A 23,634-nucleotide genomic window follows, 5' to 3' on the forward strand; every position below is an offset into this window, starting at 1 on the left:
TCCCAATTGCCCTAGGTCTAGGGTGTCAAGGATGTAGGAGATCTTCTCTTATGTGAGTATAAATTTTAAATTCCTCAACCAGTCAACATAATTTGGACCGATCAACTTATTGGCATCCAAGATGCCTCTCAGTGATAATGAAGATGCGATTTTTAATCTACAATAAATAAAGAATATAACATAAGCGACCGACTTACGATGACATGCATAATTAAATAAAATCTTGTATCTAATTATGTCTTTCACTATTTTATCGGACACCATAGCCCTCACTATGATGAATGGGATACTGTAGAGTTATCCAAGTGGGGTTGAGATCCTAATTCCTCGTAAGAGCCTTGTGGTTACACAACAAATCCTAACAAGTTCATAGGTAGAAAACTCTTTTTAATTACAACTCATGTAATTCTCAACTCTATCCTGGCCTCTAAAATATTAATAGTCTTGTGGTTATACAATAAACTATAATGTTCTAGTTAAGTATGACCCTTTATTTCTATACAGTCAAAATTGAATATAACTGCTCTTGTAGTAACACAACAAAGCAGTATATCCAAAATTACCGTCAGCATCTTGTATGCATCAGGGCTACATTATATCAGTCCCTACAATAAGTCTTATGGTTACACAACAAACCTACTATGGTTTTTGATATAATATTGACCTAGCATGAAAGAAGGCCCCTTAGTAGTATTTTTTAACATTAAACAATCTAAATTCAAGATTCGAATTAATACAATTGGTCAGAAAAGTGTAAAAATAAGTTTGGTGGGAATCCTCCCATTGCTTTTCCAAACACCAACAAAGTTGGCCAGGCCAGCAAATGAAACCAATTAAATAATCACTGTACTTGAAACACTCCTAGACACCACAGGATTAATCGTTTCAAGAATCGACAAGCTTAATTGTTATTATTACTACTGACTTAATATAATTTTTGCAAGGGCTTAGACTGGTGTCATGCACATTCTAATAAAGAAGCACATAATATATAACAAAGATGATAAACTACATGCTTCAAACAATCAAATTATAATTATTCGAGTACTAGGCTACTAAGAGTTCAATTTTAACATATCATATATGTTCTACATAACCATCTCATGAATATAGCATATGATCAATGAATCATAAAATATTATGTATAAAACATAATATTTATTATTTCATCATTTTAGGACAACCATCTACCACATAGCGGACATCCACCACTATGCCAAGGCAATCTTACAGAATGATGAATAACAAAATTTAATTATCAATAAATATCACATCTAATTGAATCGATCAAAGAAGGCTCTGATACTACTATTGGATTTCGGGTCACGCAACGGAAGACTGAATTTCAAAATTTTTATGAAATCCGATAAACCCAAAATCCAAAATCCTAGGATCTCCCTTGGTGTATTCAATCAAAATATATGCCTATAAGTGAGGTTTAGAAATGAAACCTTAGGTCGGTGAAGAATGGAAGAAGCCGGTATCCTTTCTTTTCCATGAGGCACCCAAATGTTCACCCTCCAACAAATGATCCACATGAAATCAGGATCAAGAAAATGCTCCGACAGAATCTTACTTTATCAAATTCTCCTCCCGAGAACTATCTTGCCTTGCTAGGATCAATTCTCAGCACTTCTTCATCAATTCTTTCTTAAATGGCCTAAACCCTTCTCTTAGCCTTTCAAAAGGATCTTCCTAAACCCTTGTCCTAATGGAAGACTCTTTGTCTTGAAGTCTAAGACCTTGTCTTAAAGAAGACCCCTTGTCTTAAAACTACAAGACCTTGTCTTAACAAGGGAAGGAAGAAACTTTATTAGACTTTTGATTGATTTTTATCCGGACCAAGGTGGGGTATTTATAACATACGAATAGATGCTAATATGTTTATTTATAAAAGCCTTGAATCTGGTTATTAACGTATCAAATACGTCCTTTAATCAGAAGGACCGTTGTTACGCATTATGAATTCATACGACATTTAAGCATCGTATGACTTCTTTTCAATAACCAAACTTTCTTATGATTGTTTGATCAGGTCAAACCTGATCCTAGCCATCCAAATCCCATGCCATAATCTGATTAAGGTCTTGAATTTAATTTAAAATCCTGGAAGAGAATTGATACGTAAAAAGTTATGAAGAATTTTCAGCCTTGTAGAATTGGCGCCACCAAGCCCCCATCTTGGCCCTCCAAATGTGTTTTGACTTCATCAAATCACTCAACCAAAGGTGGAGATTAAATCATGGCCCTTTAATTTTTATTTCAAAAAGGTGATTAACATGCAGAAGGACTCTTAGCTCATCTGCACACCAAGAACAATTGCCATGCGCCAAAACCATGCACCAAACATTATCCAATTTATCTCCATGCCATTTAGGTATTTTAATCCCATTAAAATTCTTCAAAAATAGCATGCAACAAGATAAAAGAAAGATGTTAGTTGGCATCAAAAATTAGGATTAGATCCTTCCATGAGAAGGACTCTAATCCTCTCACACGTAACAAGTCCTCATGCGCTAAAACCAAAATGCATGATTTGATTTCCACACCCCATAAGCCATAGATTTTAATCTCATTAAAATCTCATAAAATTAGGCATTAAACCTCATCAAATAAGGATTAAAATGGAATAGAAATTTGGAGTAAAATCCTTTTAGAGAAGGACTTCTTGTACATGCACATTTCTTGCACCAAATAATGTGGTGCCTTACACCAAGAGTCCTACCAACTTGGGACTCTTGATAAATGATGTTAAAATCATGAAAAAATTTCCAATTAAGGATGATTAAAATAGGCACTAACCAAATTAAGTCCCACTTAATTTTGGTTGACTTATTGGCAAGGTTTCAAACCCAAATAGATTAGGTTAGGAGCTTGGGTTAGCCAACAAGTGCTAGCTTGTCAATTAGGCACCCAATCTGGATCCAATATCCTATGATTAAATCAAATAAAATTTTGACCAATCTTTTGATGTGTGTGACTCTTTGGGTTCTACATCTAGTCAGTAGTAGGTCTGGATTTATGTTGACCCGAATTGATTAGAGTCCATCTAACCGAATTAGGTCAAATCGATGTATATCCAAGTTGTCAAATTAGAATCATTTATAATTGACCCATGAATTAAACTCTTTAATTCATGAAAAACTTATAAAATATGATTGACATCTAGCAATGTATCATGCCTACCCAGAAGATGTAGAATTTTTAGATAAAAATATCAAAAATATCCTTCAGTGGCAAGTTACCGTGCAATTCAGTCCTTCGATCATTCAGCATCCCGAATATGATTATAGATATGGAACCAAATCAAATCTAATTTCATATTCATATTTATCTTGATCATAAGATGATGATTTGATTAATAAAATATTAAAAACTTTTTTTAATTTTTATTTTACTTTGATCAAAGTCTTCTTGAATCATCTCTCGATCGGAACAAGTAGGATGCGATCTCCTTTTACTAGGAGTGATGATTCCATGTTGACCTACTCATAACCTCTATACATAATTCACCATATCCAGAACATCCCATACATGACTAAGTCATGAATGAGTATGAACCAAAACTATGGTATCATATGCATAAGGTACCATGGTGGTCTCAGGTCTAAGGACCACATGCATAACCCCCACTAGAGAAGCATCTCTTGACATTAGAATTTCATAAGATGTTTCTCATGTCGGATCAATTCAGTAAACTTATTCTCTAATGAGCACCCACATCCTTGTATTAGTGTCTCACACAAGTAGCTTATGAGATCAGCTACCCTCTCTATCGAGCATACAAAGAATGTGTTAGTTCTTCCGGAACATCAATCCCCGACTCAATGTCCCTCTAACTAGGAATGTTCTAGATCAGGATTTTAAGGTTTTAGGTCTCATAGGTATGATCTCATCATAACCCTAAAATCATTGTCCTGATATATGAGATTCATCATGATCTCAATTAAAAAATATAAGATGCAGCACATAATGAAAAAAATATTTTTTATTAATATAAAATATCATTTATATAAGTCTGAAAGATTACGAGAAAAATATCTTATATACATAAGTCGATTGGCTTGTAGGGCATATTCCTTTCAGTCGGACATCTGTGTGGCTACTACACGATCAGAAGAATTTTAGATCCACGGTTATCAGTAGTGGTGATCTTCGATCCATTCTCAGGTATTTGGTTCAGAACTCAATTACTTAGTAGATATGATCTGTTATACTAATATGATTAGCTATTCTTAGACTTTGAATTTAGCATGCATGTATGTTTATGTCATCTGATCCTAGCATATGCAGTTTTTAGATTCGATCTAATGTATGATAAGATTAAAAAATTTAATCTTACTTGGTTCCACTATAAAATTTTTGTAATTTGTGCATGAAACTGCCTGCCATTCCCTTCAATTGGTATCAGAACTTGATTTTGTTTGACTTAAATATTTATGCATATAGATCTGATTTTTGATTGTTTAGATTAGATCTAAACAAAGTTTTTCTTAGTGGCCAAGTATTCAAATTGAGTTAATCATCAAGATCATCCGGTCATAAGAGGAATCAGGGATCAAAGTCTCTCTCTTGTCAATTCGACTGGTTCTCTTATGACGTGTAGGTGTGCCGCTGTGATCACATCTCATGAAGAAGAATAGTAAATTTTTTTAAAATTATTTTAAATATTATAAATAAAATTTAAAGTTATAAATAAATTTAGATTATATCTAAAAAAGATTTATGATGATTTTATTACTGATTATGTGAAAATATTCTAATCTGAAACTTTATAAGTATTGCTGCCATGCCTGCTGAGTTGACTCAAAATCCTAGTGAGTTAGCTCAGTTCTCTACTAAGCCAACTCAATTGTGTAGGTTGAAAATGAAGATTTCTATTCATCATCAGTGAGTCGACAAAGTCTCAGGACTAAGTCTTAGAACTAAGTCAACCCACTATGATGAGTCGACTCAGTCTCGGGGTGAGTCGACTCAATTTTTGGATAGAATATTTTAACATAAAATTTAATATAAAATAATTTATATTTGAAATTATTTCAATATATACCCTAAATTCATGTTAATTCTACACTTAATTGAGAATTAAGAGTTACAACTTTAAATCTAGAATTGTGAATTAAAAATCTAATGACATCGCATAATTAAGAGTTAAAACTTTAGATCTAGAATTGTGAATTAAAAATCTAATGACATCGCATAAAATATGGGGCTATGGGTTAGCTCTTATTAGGTCCTTTTAACTGGATTAGACCTAGACTTGAAATCAAATAGATAATGGACTAATCTGAGTACTTGATCAAATCTAACCAATAGTTAATTTAAATTAGATCAATTCTTCTCTTGATTAAATCTCAATAGTTGTAGTTGATCAAGTTCATTATTTTGATTTATCAAATGGACCTGATTGTAGCTTAGTGGTCTAGTCTGAGTCATTAGGGTGACCAAATCGAAACAGATGAACCAATTAGTGTCTAAGGCAAATGATTGAAAGGGATTTTTAATTGGGACTATTCTCTTTCCTGACCAATTACATTGGTGTCTAAAGAAAGAAACGAGGATCCTCCCATCAATCTTCACTAACCTGGTCAATGTGATCAATCTGATTTTGATTAGGTCATTTAGTGATTCGAGTTGACCCACGCCATTAAGATAAATCAATATGATTGATTTAGGTACCCTTGAACCAACTTTGTCTTTAGTCCTCTTCAAAGACTAGGTGAAGTCAGTGGGAGGATTGTTGATTGTTGGTTAATCTTTTCTCTTCATTCTAAAATAAATAATTAAATCTTCTAAATTATTAGATCTTTAAAATAAATAGTTATGGAGATAATAGATTCTAGCCTCCTATTAAGATGGATGGTAATGGGTTCAATAGTCTAAATAATTATTAGAGATGCCACACCTGGTGTTTATCTGACTATTGAAATTATCATTCATAATATGATAATTCAGCCATGACTTTCTGATGGGTGGTCAGGTTGGCTGAGCCACACTCGGACCTAATCACTCATTAGTTAGGTGCATTGAGTTTCATCATGTTAATAGTTGGATTTAACCAGAACTTTCAGTGAAGGCACCACACGCCTACTAAAGAGGTGTCTGGGGCAAAATCAATACTAAAAATAATTTAAAAAAATAATTAATTAAAAATCTATCCATAGGTGCACAGGGGTTGATCGAGCCACACTCAGATCCATGTGCAGTCTATGTGGATTCTAGTACCTACTAAGAAATTAAAGTAATTCCTCGAATTGAAGGTAGAGACTATCAATTCGTATAAAATAGTGAAAGAACTTTTAGACTAAAGTCCAATCTTTAAGATTAAATAATTCATATACTAATTGATCTTTATTTTTTTCAATTATGACTAGTACACTATCGCTTCGATCACTGTTGGATAGTGATAAATTAATGGGACTCAATTTCGATAGTTGGTATTGAAAGCTAAAGATAGTCTTGGAGCCCGAGAGGATCTTGTATGTTCTTACAGATTTGACACCTGAGGAGCCCACTCCGAATGCTCGTGGTGCAATCCGAGACACTTACCACAAGTGGGCTCAATGACCGAGCTACGGTACGTTGCATCATGCTGGCGGCTATGGACATGAGTTCAACCGTAAATTTGAGGATGCTCAATCAGAAAAAATACTTTAAGTATTGAACGAGTCCTTCGATACTCCTGATGATGTTGAGAGGTACAAGACTTCTTGTGCAGTCTTCAACATCTGGATGAGAGAGGGAGAATCGATCACTGATCATGTACTGTACATGATCGAGTTGATCGAGCACCTGAACAAACTCAAATTTTTCTTGTATGAGCAGTTTGAGAAAGATGCGATTCTGAACTCTTTGCCCAAGTCCCACCTCCCTTTTCTTAGTCATTATAGAATGACTAAGCCTGTAGTTAACTATCATGGTTGCTGGGGTTGCTGTAGACCTTTGAGAAGGATCACCAACTCCACAAAGAGCTGATGAACATAGTGGGAGGGTCCTCTTCTGGGCATCATTTCTTTAAGAAAGGAAAGAAAAAGAATAAGAAGAAGGTGCAGCATGCTGGGCGTCTAAGTCCAATCAGACCAAAAAGTTCAAGGCTCATCAGAGTCAGACAGAGTACTTCTACTATAAGAAGTAGGATCATTGAAAGAGAAACTATCCTCAATACATTACTTCTCTTGATCTGAATAGGCCTAATAAGAGAAAGAAGCAAGCGATTACTAGTCAAAGTAATTATATGATAACACCTTGTAATTTTTCTATTTGTGATACTACGATCTGAGTATTGGATGCTGAAAGTTTTATAATTATTTATAATTTATTGTAGGGACTTCAGATCAGTAGGAGATTTGAAGACGATGAGAGATTCCTGAACATGGAAGATGAAAGCCAAGTTCCAGTCTTAGCTTTAGGGATTATCAAGCTTGTTTTCAATTCTAAAATTATCATTTTAAGTGATTGTCACTATTGCATATCTTTTTTATTGAATATTATTTCTGTAGGCCTTTTGGTCATGAATGAATATGAATTTTTAATAAAGAATAATTATTGTGATATCATTATGAATGATGTTATTGTGATGCATGGATAAATGTATAATGGCATTTATATTTTATCATAATCTATTAGAGTAGTGTACACATCGAATAAATATCTTAGATTAGATAATATTATGGATACCTATCTTTGGCATTGTAAGCTAGGTCATATTAACAAGAACAGGATAAACAAGTTAACTCAAGAGAAAATCCTCGAAGTCCATGATTATAAATCATTGCGGACCTGTGAATCTTATCTTCTTGAAAAGATGACTAAATCACCTTTTATTGAAAAAGATAAATGAGCCAGTGAAGTTATAAGTCTAGTACATAATGATGTATGTGGATCGATGAACACTTGTGCTGGAGATGGGTATTACTACTTCATTACATTCACTGATGACCTATCGAGGTATGGGTATGTCTATCTTATGAAATATAAGTCTAAATCATTTGAAATGTTCAAACAATTCCATAATGAGATAAAAAATAAATTAGAAAAAGCATTAAATTCTTTGATCAGATTGAGGAGAAGAATATCTCACTAGTGAGTTTCTGACATATATAGAAGAGAATGAGATTCTCTCTCAATGGATCTCTCCTGGGACACCACAACATAATAAGATGTCTGAAAGGAGGAATCAAATCTTGTTGGATATAGTTCAATCCATGATGGGCTTTGTAAGTCTGTCAATCTTTTTTTGAAAATTTGCACTCGAGTCTACCTGTTATATACTTAATAAGGTTCCAAGCAAGTCTGCAAATAAAATATTATATGAGATATGGATAGAACGTAAGCCAGTACTCTCACACCTTACGATTTGGAGGTGTCTGACTTATATCAAACATTTAAAAATAGATAAGCTCAAATCTAAGTCTGATAAATATTTATTTATTAGATATTCGAAAGAAACTAGGGGTTATTGTTGGATAGACCACCTTATAATGATACTATGATCACGAGCATTTATGAATTAATTATATATGCCTCTAATTCTCAACATCTTGAGAATATGTATCGAAAATATTAATTTCATGGATGATTCAAGGACATATCACACTTGGATGAAAGCAAAACTTGCCCTTTTATTTATAAAATCAATATTTTAAATATAAAATTATGCCTAAAGTTATAACAATGTGTTAGCCATATTGGCTTCTAGGACATACATCCAATAATCTTTCACTTGGACTAAAGCCAATTGGCTACTAATCTAAATTCCATCTTCTCAAGGTGGACATCCATCTTTGGCTGGTTCAATTGCTTTGTCAGTAGATCTACTATATTGTTCATGGGGTCTACTCTTCATACCTCGACATATTTTCTTTTGAGATAGTTGTGTATGATATGGAATCGTCGCTCGATATGCTTTAATTTCTAATGAGATCGCGGCTCTTTAGCAAGTGCTATGGCTCCATTGTTGTCACAATACAGTGGTATGGCATCTAATGTCATTACCCTAATCTCCACGATGAACTTCTTGAATCAAAAGCTTTTCTTTGCAGCATTCGAAGCAGCGACATACTTAGCTTTTGTGGTCGAATCTGCTATGATGGGTTGCTTGAAACTTTTTTAGTTGACTGTGCCATCATTGCATACGAACACATACCCTGATGTAGACTTTCTATCATCAGAATCAGACATAAAGTCTGAATCAATGTAACCCTCGACTAGCAACTCAGACTCTCCTTCAAAGATCAAGAATAAATCTTTAGTTCTTCTTAAATACTTAAGAATATTTTTCATAGCTATCTAGTGCTCTTCATCTAGATTCGACTGATACCTGCACATGACACTCATAGCAAGGGCAATATCAAGTTGAGTGTATAGTATGGCATACATGAGGCTCCTTATGGTCGAGACATAAGGAATCTTACTCATGTACTGAACTTCCTCAGATGTGGTTGAACACATCATCTTAGAAAGACGAATACCATGCCTAAGAAGTAAAAATTTTTTTTTAGAGTTTTCCATGCTGAACTTCTTCAGCACTTTCTCTATATACAGCTTTTGTGACGGGCCTAGCATCTTTTTAGATCTATGCCTATAGATCTTTATTTCAAAAATATAACATGCTTCCTCTAGATCTTTCATAGAGAATTTTTTGGACAGCCATCTTTTGATCGAGGTCAGTATAAAAATATCATTTTTAATGAGAAAATATCATCCACGTACAATACGAGAAATATTATTGCACTCTTACTGACTCTTTTGTATACATAGAGTTCTTCCTCATTTTTTATGAAACCAAACAATTTGATTGCATTATCAAAATGAAGATTCCAACTCCGAGAAGCTTGTTTTAATCAATATATAGACCTTTGTAGCTTACAGACTCGATGATCACCATCACCAGATGTGAAATCCAAAGACTACTCCATATAGATATGTTCTTCAAGATATCCATTCAGAAAGATAGTTTTTATATCTATCTATCAGATTTCATAATCATAATAAACTGCAATAGCAAGCAGAGTGTGAATGAATTTCAGTATGGCTACGGATGAGAAGATTTTTTGATAGTCAATACCTTCGTGCTGACTATATCTTTTTGCCACGAGCCTAGCTTTATAGGTCTCTACCTTACCATCGATATTCTATTTTTCTTTTGTAAATCCATTTAGACCCAATGGATACTATACCCTCAAGTAGATCTACTAAGATCCATTCTTGGTTCGAGTGCATTGAGTCAATTTTTAACTTTATTACATCTAACCATTTCTTAAAATTGTTATCAGGCATCGTCTCATCAAAGGTATTAAGATCATCTCTATGACCTGTATCTCCCATAAGAAATATTTTCTCTACTTCCTCCGTAAGCATACCCATGTACCTTTCAGGAGGATGAAAGACTCTATTAGATCTATGAGGTGGTGGAGGAACATCAATTACTGGCTCATGCATAATGGGTTCTTAAGGATCTATAGCTCGTTGCTCTTCAGATACCTTCTCTTCAAGCTCAATTAACCTCCCACTGCCTCCTTTGTTGATAAATTGATTTTCTAAAAATTTGGCATGATGAGTCATAATCACATTGTGATCTTGTGGAAGATAAAAGTAGTATCCTATGATTTCTTTCGGATATCTTATAAAATGAGTTATAATAGATCTATCCTCTAATTTATCAACCATCTATTTTTTGATATAGGCTGGACATCTTCAAGTCTTTAGATAACCTAGACTCGATTTCTTACCATGTCATATCTCATATAGTGTGATAGGAATGGATTTTGATGGAATCTTATTCAATAAATATATTATAGTTAATAAGGCATGTCTCCAAAGATATAAGGGTAGATCAATGAAGCTCATCATGGACTTGACCATATCTAATAAGATCCTATTCCTCTTTTCGGATACCCTGTTGAGATGAGATATTCCTAGAGGAATCCATTGAGAGACTATGCCCTTGTCTTTAAGATATCTCAAAATTTTTTGACTAAGATATTCACCTCCTCAATCAGATCGAAGAATCTTAATAGATTTACCTATTTATTTTTTTACTTTATTTTTGAATTTTTTGAATTTTTCAAAAGCTTCAGATTTGTGTCTCATCAGAAATACATATTTGTACTATGACAGATCATCGATAAAGGTGATGAAGTAGCTATAACCACTCCTGCTCTGCACATCAAATGGCCACATATATTGATGTGTATCAGAGAAAGTAGCTCAGTGGCCCTTTCTCCATGTCCTACAAAGGGTAACTTGACTATTTTTTCTTGAAGGCAAGATTCATAAGTTGGGTATGACTCAGAATCAAAAGAGTCAAAGATCCCATCTTTTTTCAGTTTATTTATCATGTCCTCTCCAATATAGTCTAGTCTATGATGCCATAAGTATTTCTGATTTATTTCATCTCTAGGTCACTTTTGAACTACGACACTCCAAACTTGCTCGTTTATATTCACATTCACATCAACATACAAGTGATAAAGACTATCAATCAAAAGACCATGTGCAACCAATTTATTTTATAAATAAAGGGAACAAAAGTCTTTAATGAAATTGAAATCAAAACCATCCTGTGCTAGCATAGATATGAAAATCAAATTTCAACTAACTACGGATATAAAATAACAGTCTTTAAAATCTAATCTAAACCCTAATGATAATTGAAGAGGATAAGTGCTAACAACTTCTACAGTAATTTTTGCTCCATTGTCAATCCGAAGGATCATGTTACCTTCTCTCAACCTCCTACTTTCTATTAGATCCTGCATTTAAGTACATATATGAGCACTAGAACCAGAGTCTAATATCCAACTAGAAGTAGAAGAAATCATTAGGTTAGATTCAATTATGAGTAAATTTGACATACCTTTCGAAAGTGTGTCACCCTTCTTGGTGTTGGGAATAGTGTCCCAAAGCCAATCGTCAGTCTGTTGATGGTTGTGCTCTTTTCTGTATTAGTATATGAATTATAAATAAATAAAAGTTATTTTAACATTTTTCATCATAAATTATTTTATCTTCTAATGAACTCCTATGTTGTGGTGAAGTCCTTAGGACTATTTAGACTCGACAAAGAAGGATTTGTCGTTTAGTCCTTAAACCTGTTCGCGATCAAATGATACGTTGTTATCAAGGACAACAACGTTTATCAAGCATAGGTCGTTGTGTGCCATATGGGTTGGTTGTCCTCTTAATCAAAGAGTGTGGAGACACTGGTATGGCATACAGGTGAGACGTAAGGGTACATCTGCACTGAACGTGACCGACTCTAGAGCTTTTTCTGCTGTCAAGATTTGCTCCGATGGGATATGGGTATAACTGTCTCTCCAACCTGAGACTGCCACAGTGACTTGCAAGCAACTCACTGCACTTAGGCACTAGACTACCTGAATTTTTAATTCAGTGACGGAAGGCTGCTGGGTGTAGTCAAGTACTTGACTTATCGGTACGTGTGTCAAGATGGGATTGACCACTCCAATTCAGGAGCTGTGTACAGTCGTGTTTCAATTTAGCAAAATCTTAGCCAAGGTAGTCCTAGTGAGGAGTCGCAGGACTGTTTGAGTTGAGCATGATTCGGATGATCTGATCAGGGTTGACAGTTTAACCCTGAGTCATCCTATACACAGGGATCAAAAGGGATGAATTATACAGTAATCATATTTGCGTAGGTTCTGAATGTTGCGATTGCGGCTATTCGACCTATTCGGATGTCGAGTACCATTGCTAGATTATCACTTCGATTAGTACAAAATTGATTTTTGTGCTACCGGCTTAGGTTCGAATCTGTGGGGTCACACACATTAGAGGTTCCTATCTGATCTGATGGCTGGTGAAGAGTCCCACTGGACTGGGACTCTTCGACCAAGAGTCCTAATGCTCAGAGACTCTGAGTCCTATATGTCTGAGACTCTGAGATCGAGAATCAGGATTCTCTGATCATGAGTTTCACACATTTTGGATACCGGGGTCAAGAGTCCCACTGGTTTGGGACTCTTCGATCAGGATTTCATATCGATGGACTTTGATGCCCAATTGCCCATCGAATTTGGACTCAATATTTATGAGAGATTTAATTAGTAATTTAATTACTAATTAACTCAATTTGATTGAGTAATTATTTTTAGATCAAGTCAAATTGAATTGGATTCAGTTGGATTTGACCCGATTAGGTTAAGAGTTGGCCTAATCGCCGAGGTAGTTTGGTCTCTGATTTGATCAGGGGTTGGACTTAATCAATTTCTGATTTAATTAAGATTTTATTGAACCTAATTAAGCCTAATTGTGTTGAGTTTAATTTAGTCTAATTGTGCCTAACCTATTTTAATAAGGTTGGTTCAATTAGGTTTGAAACCACCTTTGATTTATCTCCCTGCGCCACCTCACCTCACCTGCGCCTATTTGAATTCATAAGAAACAAGTTCTTATGAATTTTCTCCCATGCAGAAGCCTTCCCATGCCCCTCCTATGTGCACCATTTTGAGTGGATAAAGATGGTTGGTTGGCCATTCAAATTCAAATGATGTTTGAATTTGAATGGGCAACTAATCTCATGCGCCACCTTATCCACTTGTGCGCCACTTACTCTACACGAGAAAAAGATTCTCATGTAAATTCTCCGCACACAAAGAACCCACACCCCCTTCTTCTCACACCAAGAGTAGATAAAGATTGGTTGGTTGGTATTTGAATTCAAATTCGATTTGAATTCAAGTGAGCAACCACCTAGCTTTATCCTCTCACGTGGTGAAAACGTTGTAAAGACGCGATCTTGCACTGTTTTAAAAAGGAAAGAGAAGGTGGGGCGTGCGCATGACTTTCTTAGAGAGAAAGGGTGGCATGAGAAAGGCCTTCTGCATGAGAAAAGAAAAGAAAAGAAGAGAAAAGAAAAGAAGAGAGAAAGGATGCAGGATCATCTGTGAGTACTGTTGCCCAGCTATGCAACCCAAGAGGGGGGGGGGGTGAATTGGGTTTTTAAAAATTTTAGGCTCAACTAATCACTTATGAAAAGTATTTGTTAAAAGCTTGATGAATAAGAAGAAAGACTTTAAATCAAGTTTAATTACCTAAAGCAAGAATATAAGGATATAATAGAGAAACAATAAAGCACACCACAAACACAAGGATTTATAGTGGTTCGGTGCAAACCTTGCACCTACATCCACTCCCCAAGCTCCTACTTGGGAATTTCAATCCACTATACTTGTATTCAACCTGAATACAAAACGTCGAAACTCCGACACTAGCTATCCCAAGCTAGTCCACTTATTTTTCGGGTACAAGCTAACCCAAAATACTCCGATTTCAGGTTCGGATCAACCTTCCCTTGTTTTGGAAACCCTTCAAAAACAAGATCAATTACTCACAAAGAGTAAGATAGTTTAGAGCACAAATTAATACAATAACAGCTCCTTAAATGAGCGAATATAACAATAAAAATACTTTACTCAAATGAAGAATCCTCTTTTTGGATTTCCTCAAGATGGATGAACGCTTGAGAAGAAGATGAACTTGATTGAAGACTTCTTGAAGGCTTTGAAAGAGCTCTTGATCAAGTTTGAAAAATAGGCTTGAAAAATCCTCTCTTTGAATGCTCTTGAATTTCTCTTTCACAATCTCTCTTGTATATTGTGGATCTCTTGTCTCTCTCGTGTGGATTGTGGATCCCCTCTCTTTTTCTTTTGTGTATTTCGTTGATCTCCTCTTGTATATTTTGGATCTTCTCTCTTCTCTCTGTTTGATCTCCATTTTCTTTCACCATTTGAAACCATTTATAGCATTAAGAAATAAGAGAAAACATATTAGGCAGAAAAAGAGCCGTTAGAGCATTTTTAGGGAGCATAAAAGGTAATTAAAACGGGCAAAAAACTAGCCGTTGCGGACGATTTCCGTCGCAGGGGTCGACTCATGAGTCGACTCATGCTTCAGGAGTCGACTCATGAGTCGACTTCTGTTGCATTAGCTAGAAACTTTGATTTCTGGATTTTTTGGCCCAAATCAGCAGAGGTCGACTCATGAGTCGACTCATGCCTTGTGGGTCGACTCATGAGTCGACTCACAGGTCATGCCAAGCCAAAAATCCAGCGTGCCATGAGAAATTTTTGCGTGCCAATCAGCTCATAGTGCCATGAGTTGACTCATGAGTCGACTCATGCACTTCAAACCTTCATAACTTCAAAAATATAAGTCCAAAAATAATGAAATTTTCACCAATAGTTTACAAATCATTTGTTCTATCAAATAATACTATCAAATCAGGATTTTAGTAAAATTATGATTTTGCCCTTGAAGAGCATAAAGACTTTTTCAATTTAAAATATTTGTATCCCTTCAATCTGCTTTGTAATCATCAAAATCAATCTAGGAGCAACAATCTCCCCCTTTTTGATGATGACAAAACACTTGAACAAAAGCATTTATGTGAATGTATTAATTTTAAAAGAATGCACTATAGGTGTATATGCTTGAAAAGAGTATGATTCTTTTGGCATGTGATATAAATGGTCATATGCAAAAATAGTTTGTCCATTTTCTTAAAGATTTGAAAAGAGTATTAGATCATTTTGAGTTTAAGATGTATCAGAGCAAGAGAAAAATAAATTTGCAATGTATCAGAGCAAGAAAAATAATTTTACAATGTTATCAGAAAAAATTTTTCAATGTATCAGAGAAAATTTTACAATGTATCAGAGCAAATTTTATAATGTCTCAGAGTAAGTTAAAAAAAATTTTAAGATGTATCAGAGTAAGTTAAATTTCTTAAGATGTATCAAGGTAAATAAAATTTCAAAAGATGTATCAGAGCAATTTGGAATTTTGAAGTATATCATAGCATATTTAAATTTTTAAAGCAAATCAGAGCATATGAAAAGAAATAATTTAAAAGTTACTTATTTGCATTGTACTTAGCATTGTACTTTTGATATTGTTCTTTAAATTCTCCAATTCATTCATTAATTTCTCATAATTTGTAGTTTTGCTTTTGATGGGTTGCTTTTTCTTTAAATGCTCATAATTTATGGTTTTTCTTTTGTTGAATTGCTTTTTATTTAATTTCTCTAATTTTTGTTTAATTTCTCAAATTTTTGTTTAATTTCTCCCCCTTTTTGACATCATCAAACATGGTTAACTCTTCCTTTTTCTGAAACATTCTTTAATTTTCCCCCTTTAGAGTTTATCACAGATGTTTGCTCCCCCTTAATATAGCAATTATCAACAGCAAACAACAAGGAGAAGACAATATTTCAACAAGAAGAATATATATAACCAAAATATGATCGACATCATTACAAAAGGTAGAAATATAAGTAAAAGATGATTTCATAAAACCATAATTATTTCATTACATAGTTCTTAATATAAAAGTCAACCAGCTAATTGTCAATACATGGCCCCCAGATACAGATCCTAGAACGAGACACTAACTCCTAGGACCTAGTAATGATCAAGACAAGTCATGGATCGGAGTCATCAGATATGGTATGAGAAGCTGATGGATCAGAAGTGTGTCCTCTACCCCGTCTGCCTCTGGCACGAGCAAGAGAGTGAGAAGAACTGGGTGGCTGAGAATGCTGAGAGGCTAAGGACTGAACAGAAAGGGTGAGTCTGATGGAATCAAGTACATTCAGTGCTCTGGAAATAGATTGAAGTAGAGCAGTGAACTGAGTGGATGCTTGCTCACTCGATCCTCGGATCTCTCTCCTCAGTAACTCATATCCTCCCTCCAGTGCTCCTCTGAGCCTGCCAGCCTCTGCAGTGAGGTCTGTGACCTCAATAGTAGACTCCTGTGGCTGAGGATGTGCCAATGCAAGGACTTGCCCCTGCAAGTCAAGAACTCTGCCAGTCAATCTCCAGACTGTGTCCTCAAGCTGCTGGATCCGGATGGACTGATCTGATATCATCTGAATTATAGTGGATATGTGGGGAGTCATGGTCTGATCAGAAGAAGTAGTACTTGGTGCAAAAGTAGTACTGCTCCACTGACTAGACAGCAAAGAAGCCACACGCTGTGATATCTGCTCGATCTGATCATCAACCAGTCTGAACTCTGATGGAGGTGCTCTGGTCTCTGGCTGATACACTGGTGTGGGCATCCTAGTAAACTCTGAAGGGCCAGCCTCTGTATCAGGAATGAACTGGATATTTGGTGATGCTGTCCTGAAGTCATGTACAGGAGATGATGGACCTTATTGGTGTTTCATTAAGTTTGATTCCAAAGTCTTCGAGTTGTTGCTTAATCCACAAGATTTGAGCACAACAACTTCCGGCTGCAATGTATTCGGCCTCAGCCATAGACAGTGCCACCGAATTTTGTTTCTTGCTAAACCATGAGATTAGGTTAACTCCAAGAAATTGGCAAGTTCCACTTGTGCTTTTTCTATCTAATTTACATCCAGCAAAATCAGCATCTGAATATCCTAATAAATTAATTTGTGAGTCCTTAGAGTACCATAACCCTAGAGTTTGAGTACCATTTAAGTATCTAAGGATTCTTTTAACAGCATTCAAATGAGATTCTTTAGGATTAGATTGATATCTAGCACATAAATAAACACTAAACATGATATCAGGCCTACTTGCAGTTAAATATAATAATGAGCCAATCATACCTCTATAGTATTTTAAGTCTACGCTTTTACCTTCATCATCCTTGTCAAGCTTACATGAGGGACTCATTGGTGTGCCAATTGGTTTGCAGTTCTCCATTCCAAATCTTTTGAGTAGTTCCTTGGTGTACTTGCTTTGGGTGATGGAGATTCCCTCTTTTGATTGTTTGATTTGGAGTCCGAGGAAGAAGGTGAGTTCTCCCATCATGCTCATCTCGAACTCCCCCTGCATAAGCTTAGCAAAGTCTTGACAAAGAATTCATTAGTAGACCCAAAAATTATGTCATCAACATAAATTTGTATAATTAGCATATCATTTTGATTTCTTTTAATAAAGAGGGTTGTATTTACATTACCTCTTGAAAAATCATTATTTAGTAGAAATTTGCTTAGCCTATCATACCATGCTCTAGGTGTTTGTTTTAATCATATAAAGCTTTATTTAATCTAAAGACATGATTAGGAAAAGCATGATTTTTAAATCCAGGGGGTTGTTCTACATATACTTCTTCAGCAATATATCCATTTAAAAATACACTTTTAACATCCATTTGAAATAACTTGAATTTCATAAAGCAAGCATATGCAAGTAGAAGTCTAATAGCTTCTAATCTAGCAACAGGTGCAAAGGTTTCATCAAAATCAATTCCTTCTTCTTGATTATATCCCTTAGCAACCAGTCTTGCTTTATTTCTAATTACATTTCCATGCTCATCTAATTTGTTTCTAAAGACCCATTTTGTGCCAATTATTGAATAATTTTTAGGTCTTGATACTAAGGTCCAAACATTATTTCTTTCAAATTGATTAAGTTCCTCTTGCATTGCATTAATCCAATTATGATCATTTTCAGCTTCTTCAAAAGTTTTAGGTTCAAGATGAGATACAAAAGCACAATGATTAACTACATCTCTAAGTGAAGAACGGGTTTTTACCCCATGCATAGGATCACCAATAATTAACTCCTTAGGGTGGTTGTGAACATACCTCCATTCTTGGGTAGGTCATTTGTACCTTGAGGTTGTTCTTGAATCTCTTCACCTCTCTCATCTTGTTTGTCTTCTTGATCCTTGTCTTCTGAAATTGCTGAATCTTTCAGAGTGATTTCCTTCATACCTTCTATTAGTGGATCTGCATCATCAACACCCTCATTCTTCCTTGAAGGAAGATCGTTAGATTCATCAAAAACAACATGTACGGACTCCTCAACTACTAAAGTTCTTTTGTTGAAAACTCTAAATATTTTACTAGTGGAGGAGTAACCTAGAAAGATTGCTTCATCTGATTTTGCATCAAATTTACCAAGTTTTTCTTTGCCATTATTTAATACAAAACATCGGCAACCAAAAATATGAAAATATGCAATATTTGATTTTCTTCCTTTCCAAAGTTCATAGGGGGTTTTCTTTAAAAATTATCTAATCAAGGCACGATTTAAAATGTAACATGCTGTGTTAATTGCTTCCGCCCAAAAATATCTTGGAAGGTTGCTTTCACAAAGCACGGTACGGGCCATTTCTTCTAGGGTTCTGTTTTTCCTTTCAACTACCCCATTCTGTTGGGGTGTCCTAGGAGCAGAGAAGTTATGGCCAATTTCATTTTCATCACAAAAATTTTTAAAATCTTGGTTTTCAAATTCAGTTCCATGATCACTTCTAATATTTTGAATTGAAAATCCTTTTTCATTAGTGACTTTTCGATGAAATTTAGTGAAAATATGAAAAGTTTCATTTTTGTGAGCCAAAAAGAAAACCCAAGTAAAACGAGAGTAATCATCTATAATTACAAAGCCATATCGTTTTCCTCCTAGACTAGTGGTTCTAGTTGGTCCAAATAAGTCCATATGCAAGAGCTCTAAAGGTCTAGAAGTTGAAACATTATTTTTGGATTTAAATGAAACTCTAGTTGGTTTACCTAATTGGCATGCATCACAAATTCTATCCTTTTCAAAATTTAATTTTGGCAAACCAAGAACTAATTCTTTCTTAATTAATTTTGAAAGAGAATGCATGCTAATATGTGCAAGTCTACGATGCCACAGCCAACTAGTCTCATTAATTTTAGCATTCAAGGATACTAGGCATTGCATGTCTAATTTGGCTAAGTCATTCAAATCTACCATATAAACATTGCCATGCCTATGTCCTATAAATTTAATACCATCATTAATAGGACTAGTCACAATGCAAACAGATGATTCAAAAACTACTTTATACCCTTTATCACAGAATTGACTAATGCTAAGTAAGTTATGCTTTAAACCTTTAACTAATAAAACATTCTCAATATATTTGGAGGGAGTGATACCAATGTTACCTATCCCGATGATCTTTCCTTTGCCATTATCTCCAAAGTTGACCATCCCTCCATCCTTAGCATCAAGCGTGATGAATTGTGATTCATCACCAGTCATGTGTCTCGAGCATCCACTGTCAAGATACCATTTCCTGTTTCCTCCTTGGGATGCTAGACACTCCTGCAAGCAAAGGTCAAGTCTTAGGTACCCAAGCTTTTTTGGGTCCTTTTAGGTTAGTCAAAATGGTTCCTTTTGGAACCCATATTTTTTTTATAGTTGTATTTGCAGATTTGTTAATAAGGCATGTGTATGATTTATGTCCTATTCTACCATATTTGAAACAAGTAATATTTGTAGACTTGTTACTTGAATAATTTACATAAATATTCTTCAGAAATTTTTGTTTCTTCAAGGGGTTATAGCCAAGTCCAGCCTTATCATATACAGCTTTTTGATTATCAAGAATCATATTTAGTTTGTTTGAACTTAAGGTGAACTTATCTACTATAGGTTTCAGCTTGTTAATTTCATTCTTCAAGCTTTGATTTTCTTGAATCAAGGTGGATTTTTCAATTGAAAGGTTTTCAGCTTGTTTCACTAAGGACTGAATTTCTAATTTCAGTTCTTTGTTTTTCATCCCTAGTTTCTTTAATTCATCAATTAAATCATAGAATGCTTCATGCAATTCTTCAAAAGTAAATTCACTAGGGGATTCAGAAGTTACCTCATTTTTGTGTGCCATAAGGCACAGGTTGGCTTGTTCTGTTGAGGTTTCCTCATCGGAGCTTGAGTCATCGCTCGCACTCCAAGTCGCCATCATTGCTTTTTTTTTGAACTTTTTGAGACCTTTCTTTAGTTGTGGACATTCGGATTTGAAATGTCCCGGCTTCTTGCACTCATAGCATATAAGGGGTTGATCTTTCTCTTTCTCTTTGCCTTGTTCCCCTTTTGTGAATGACTTCTTTCTCATCCCTTGTTTCTTTTTTCTTAGAAACTTCTTAAATCTTCGGGTGATGAGTGCCATCTCTTCATCCTGTTCTTCATCTTCAGAGTCATCGTTTCATCATCAGGTGACGCTGTGGATTTGAGGGCAATGGTTCTTTTCTTTTTGACTTCATCCTCTTGATGTTGCTTCATGCTAAGTTCATAAGTCATCAAGGATCCAAGAAGCTCTTCTAGAGGTAGAGTGTTCAAGTCCTTGGCTTCTTGGATGGCAGTCACCTTGGCTTTCCAAGTTCTTGGCAATGACCTGAGAATCTTCCTTACTAGCTCACTGTTAGTATAAGATTTGCCAAGACTCTTCAAACCATTAATTATATCAGTAAAATGAGTAAACATAGCAGTTATGGACTCATCATGCTCTATTTTAAACAATTCATATTTATGTACAAGCATGTTTATTTTAGACTCTTTTACTTGACTTGTTCCCTCATGGGTTACTTCTAACTTATTCCATATTTTTTTAGCAGATGCACAAGTAGAAATGCGATTAAATTCATTTGCATCTAGTGCACAATAAAGAACATTCATAGCTTTAGTATTTAATTGTGCCAATTTCTTATCAACCTCATCCCATTCTTTCTCGGATTTGATTGACTCCTCACCATCTGTAATCTTGGTGGGTGTGTGAGGACCGTTCGCTATGATACTCCATATATCATAGTCGAGTGCTTGTATGAATATCTTCATCCGAGCTTTCCAATAGGTGTAATTAGACCCATTGAAAAGTGGAGGTCGGTTTGTAGATTGCCCCTCGGCTAGAAAAGTACCGACATGGGTTGCCATAGGTCTTTGGCTCTTTGATTGTTAGATCAAAGAAGGGCTAGAGCACCGGGCTCTGATACCACTTGTTGCCCAGCTATGCAACCCAAGAGGGGGGGTGAATTGGGTTTTTAAAAATTTTAGGCTCAACTAATCACTTATGAAAAGTATTTGTTAAAAGCTTGATGAATAAGAAGAAAGACTTTAAATCAAGTTTAATTACCTAAAGCAAGAATGTAAGGATATAATAGAGAAACAATAAAGCACACCACAAACACAAGGATTTATAGTGGTTCGGTGCAAACCTTGCACCTACATCCACTCTCCAAGCTCCTACTTGGGAATTTCAATCCACTATACTTGTATTCAACCTGAATACAAAACATCGGAAACTCCGACACTAGCTATCCCAAGCTAGTCCACTTATTTTCCGGGTATAAGCTAACCCAAAACACTCCGATTTCAGGTTCGGATCAACCTTCCCTTGTTTTGGAAACCCTCCAAAAACAAGATCAATTACTCACAAAGAGTAAGATAGTTTAGAGCACAAATTAATACAATAACAGCTCCTTAAATGAGCGAATATAACAATAAAAATACTTTACTCAAATGAAGAATCCCCTTTTCGGATTTCCTCAAGATGGATGAATGCTTGAGAAGAAGATGAACTTGATTGAAGACTTCTTGAAGGCTTTGAAAGAGCTCTTGATCAAGTTTGAAAAATAGGCTTGAAAAATCCTCTCTTTGAATGCTCTTGAATTTCTCTTTCACAATCTCTCTTGTATATTGTGGATCTCTTGTCTCTCTCGTGTGGATTGTGGATCCCCTCTCTTTTTCTTTTGTGTATTTCGTTGATCTCCTCTTGTATATTTTGGATCTTCTCTCTTCTCTCTGTTTGATCTCCATTTTCTTTCACCATTTGAAACCTTTTATAGCATTAAGAAACAAGAGAAAACATATTAGGCAGAAAAAGAGCCGTTAGAGCATTTTTAGGGAGCATAAAAGGCAATTAAAATGGGCAAAAAACTAGCCGTTGCGGGCGATTTCCATCGCAGGGGTCGACTCATGAGTCGACTCATGCTTCAGGAGTCGACTCATGAGTCGACTTCTGTTGCATTAGCCAGAAACTTTGATTTTGGATTTTTTGGCCCAAATCAGCAGAGGTCGACTCATGAGTCGACTCATGCCTTGTGGGTCGACTCATGAGTCGACTCACAAGTCGTGCCAAGCCAAAAATCCAGCGTGCCATGGGAAATTTTTGCGTGCCAATCAGCTCATAGTGCCATGAGTTGACTCATGGTCGACTCATGCACTTCAAACCTTCATAACTTCAAAAATATAAGTCCAAAAATAATGAAATTTTCACCAATAGTTTACAAATCATTTGTTCTACCAAATGATACTATCAAATCAAGATTTTAGTAAAATTATGATTTTGCCCTTGAAGAGCATAAAGACTTTTTCAATTTAAAATATTTGTATCCCTTCAATCTGCTTTGTAATCATCAAAATCAATCTAGGAGCAACAAGTACCCTAGGGTTTCTGTCTAGGGTTCGGGAAGTGAGAAGGTGAGCTACGAGTATTGTGAGCCCACCAAACTTCAGGGAGAGCTTCATCAACCTCTCAAGCATCTTTGCTAACGATCCAGAGTATCCAAGGAGTCGACAGACACCGATCGAAGGAGTTCGATCAGCATCAGCCATCGAAAGGGTTCTACAACGAACTAGCATTCGTGAGGAGCCGATCAGATGAGAGCTTCGTGTGGATGATCTGTGGAGGCCAGACATACTGTGTGACTATATTACGATAATTAAATCTTTTCGATGGTGATCAGACTGTGGCAATTGACTACCCGCATGAAGGTAATGTGTTCTGAACACATAACAGTAAAACATTTATTATAGAATTCAAAATTTTAAATTTAAATACATGCTATATATATCATATTTAGATCCTGTTGGTGCAAAAATCCGCCTGCGCGG

Source organism: Elaeis guineensis, unplaced genomic scaffold (genome assembly GCF_000442705.2).
Source record: "Elaeis guineensis isolate ETL-2024a unplaced genomic scaffold, EG11 Super_Scaffold_1000033, whole genome shotgun sequence".
NCBI classification, from domain to species: Eukaryota; Viridiplantae; Streptophyta; class Magnoliopsida; order Arecales; family Arecaceae; genus Elaeis; species Elaeis guineensis.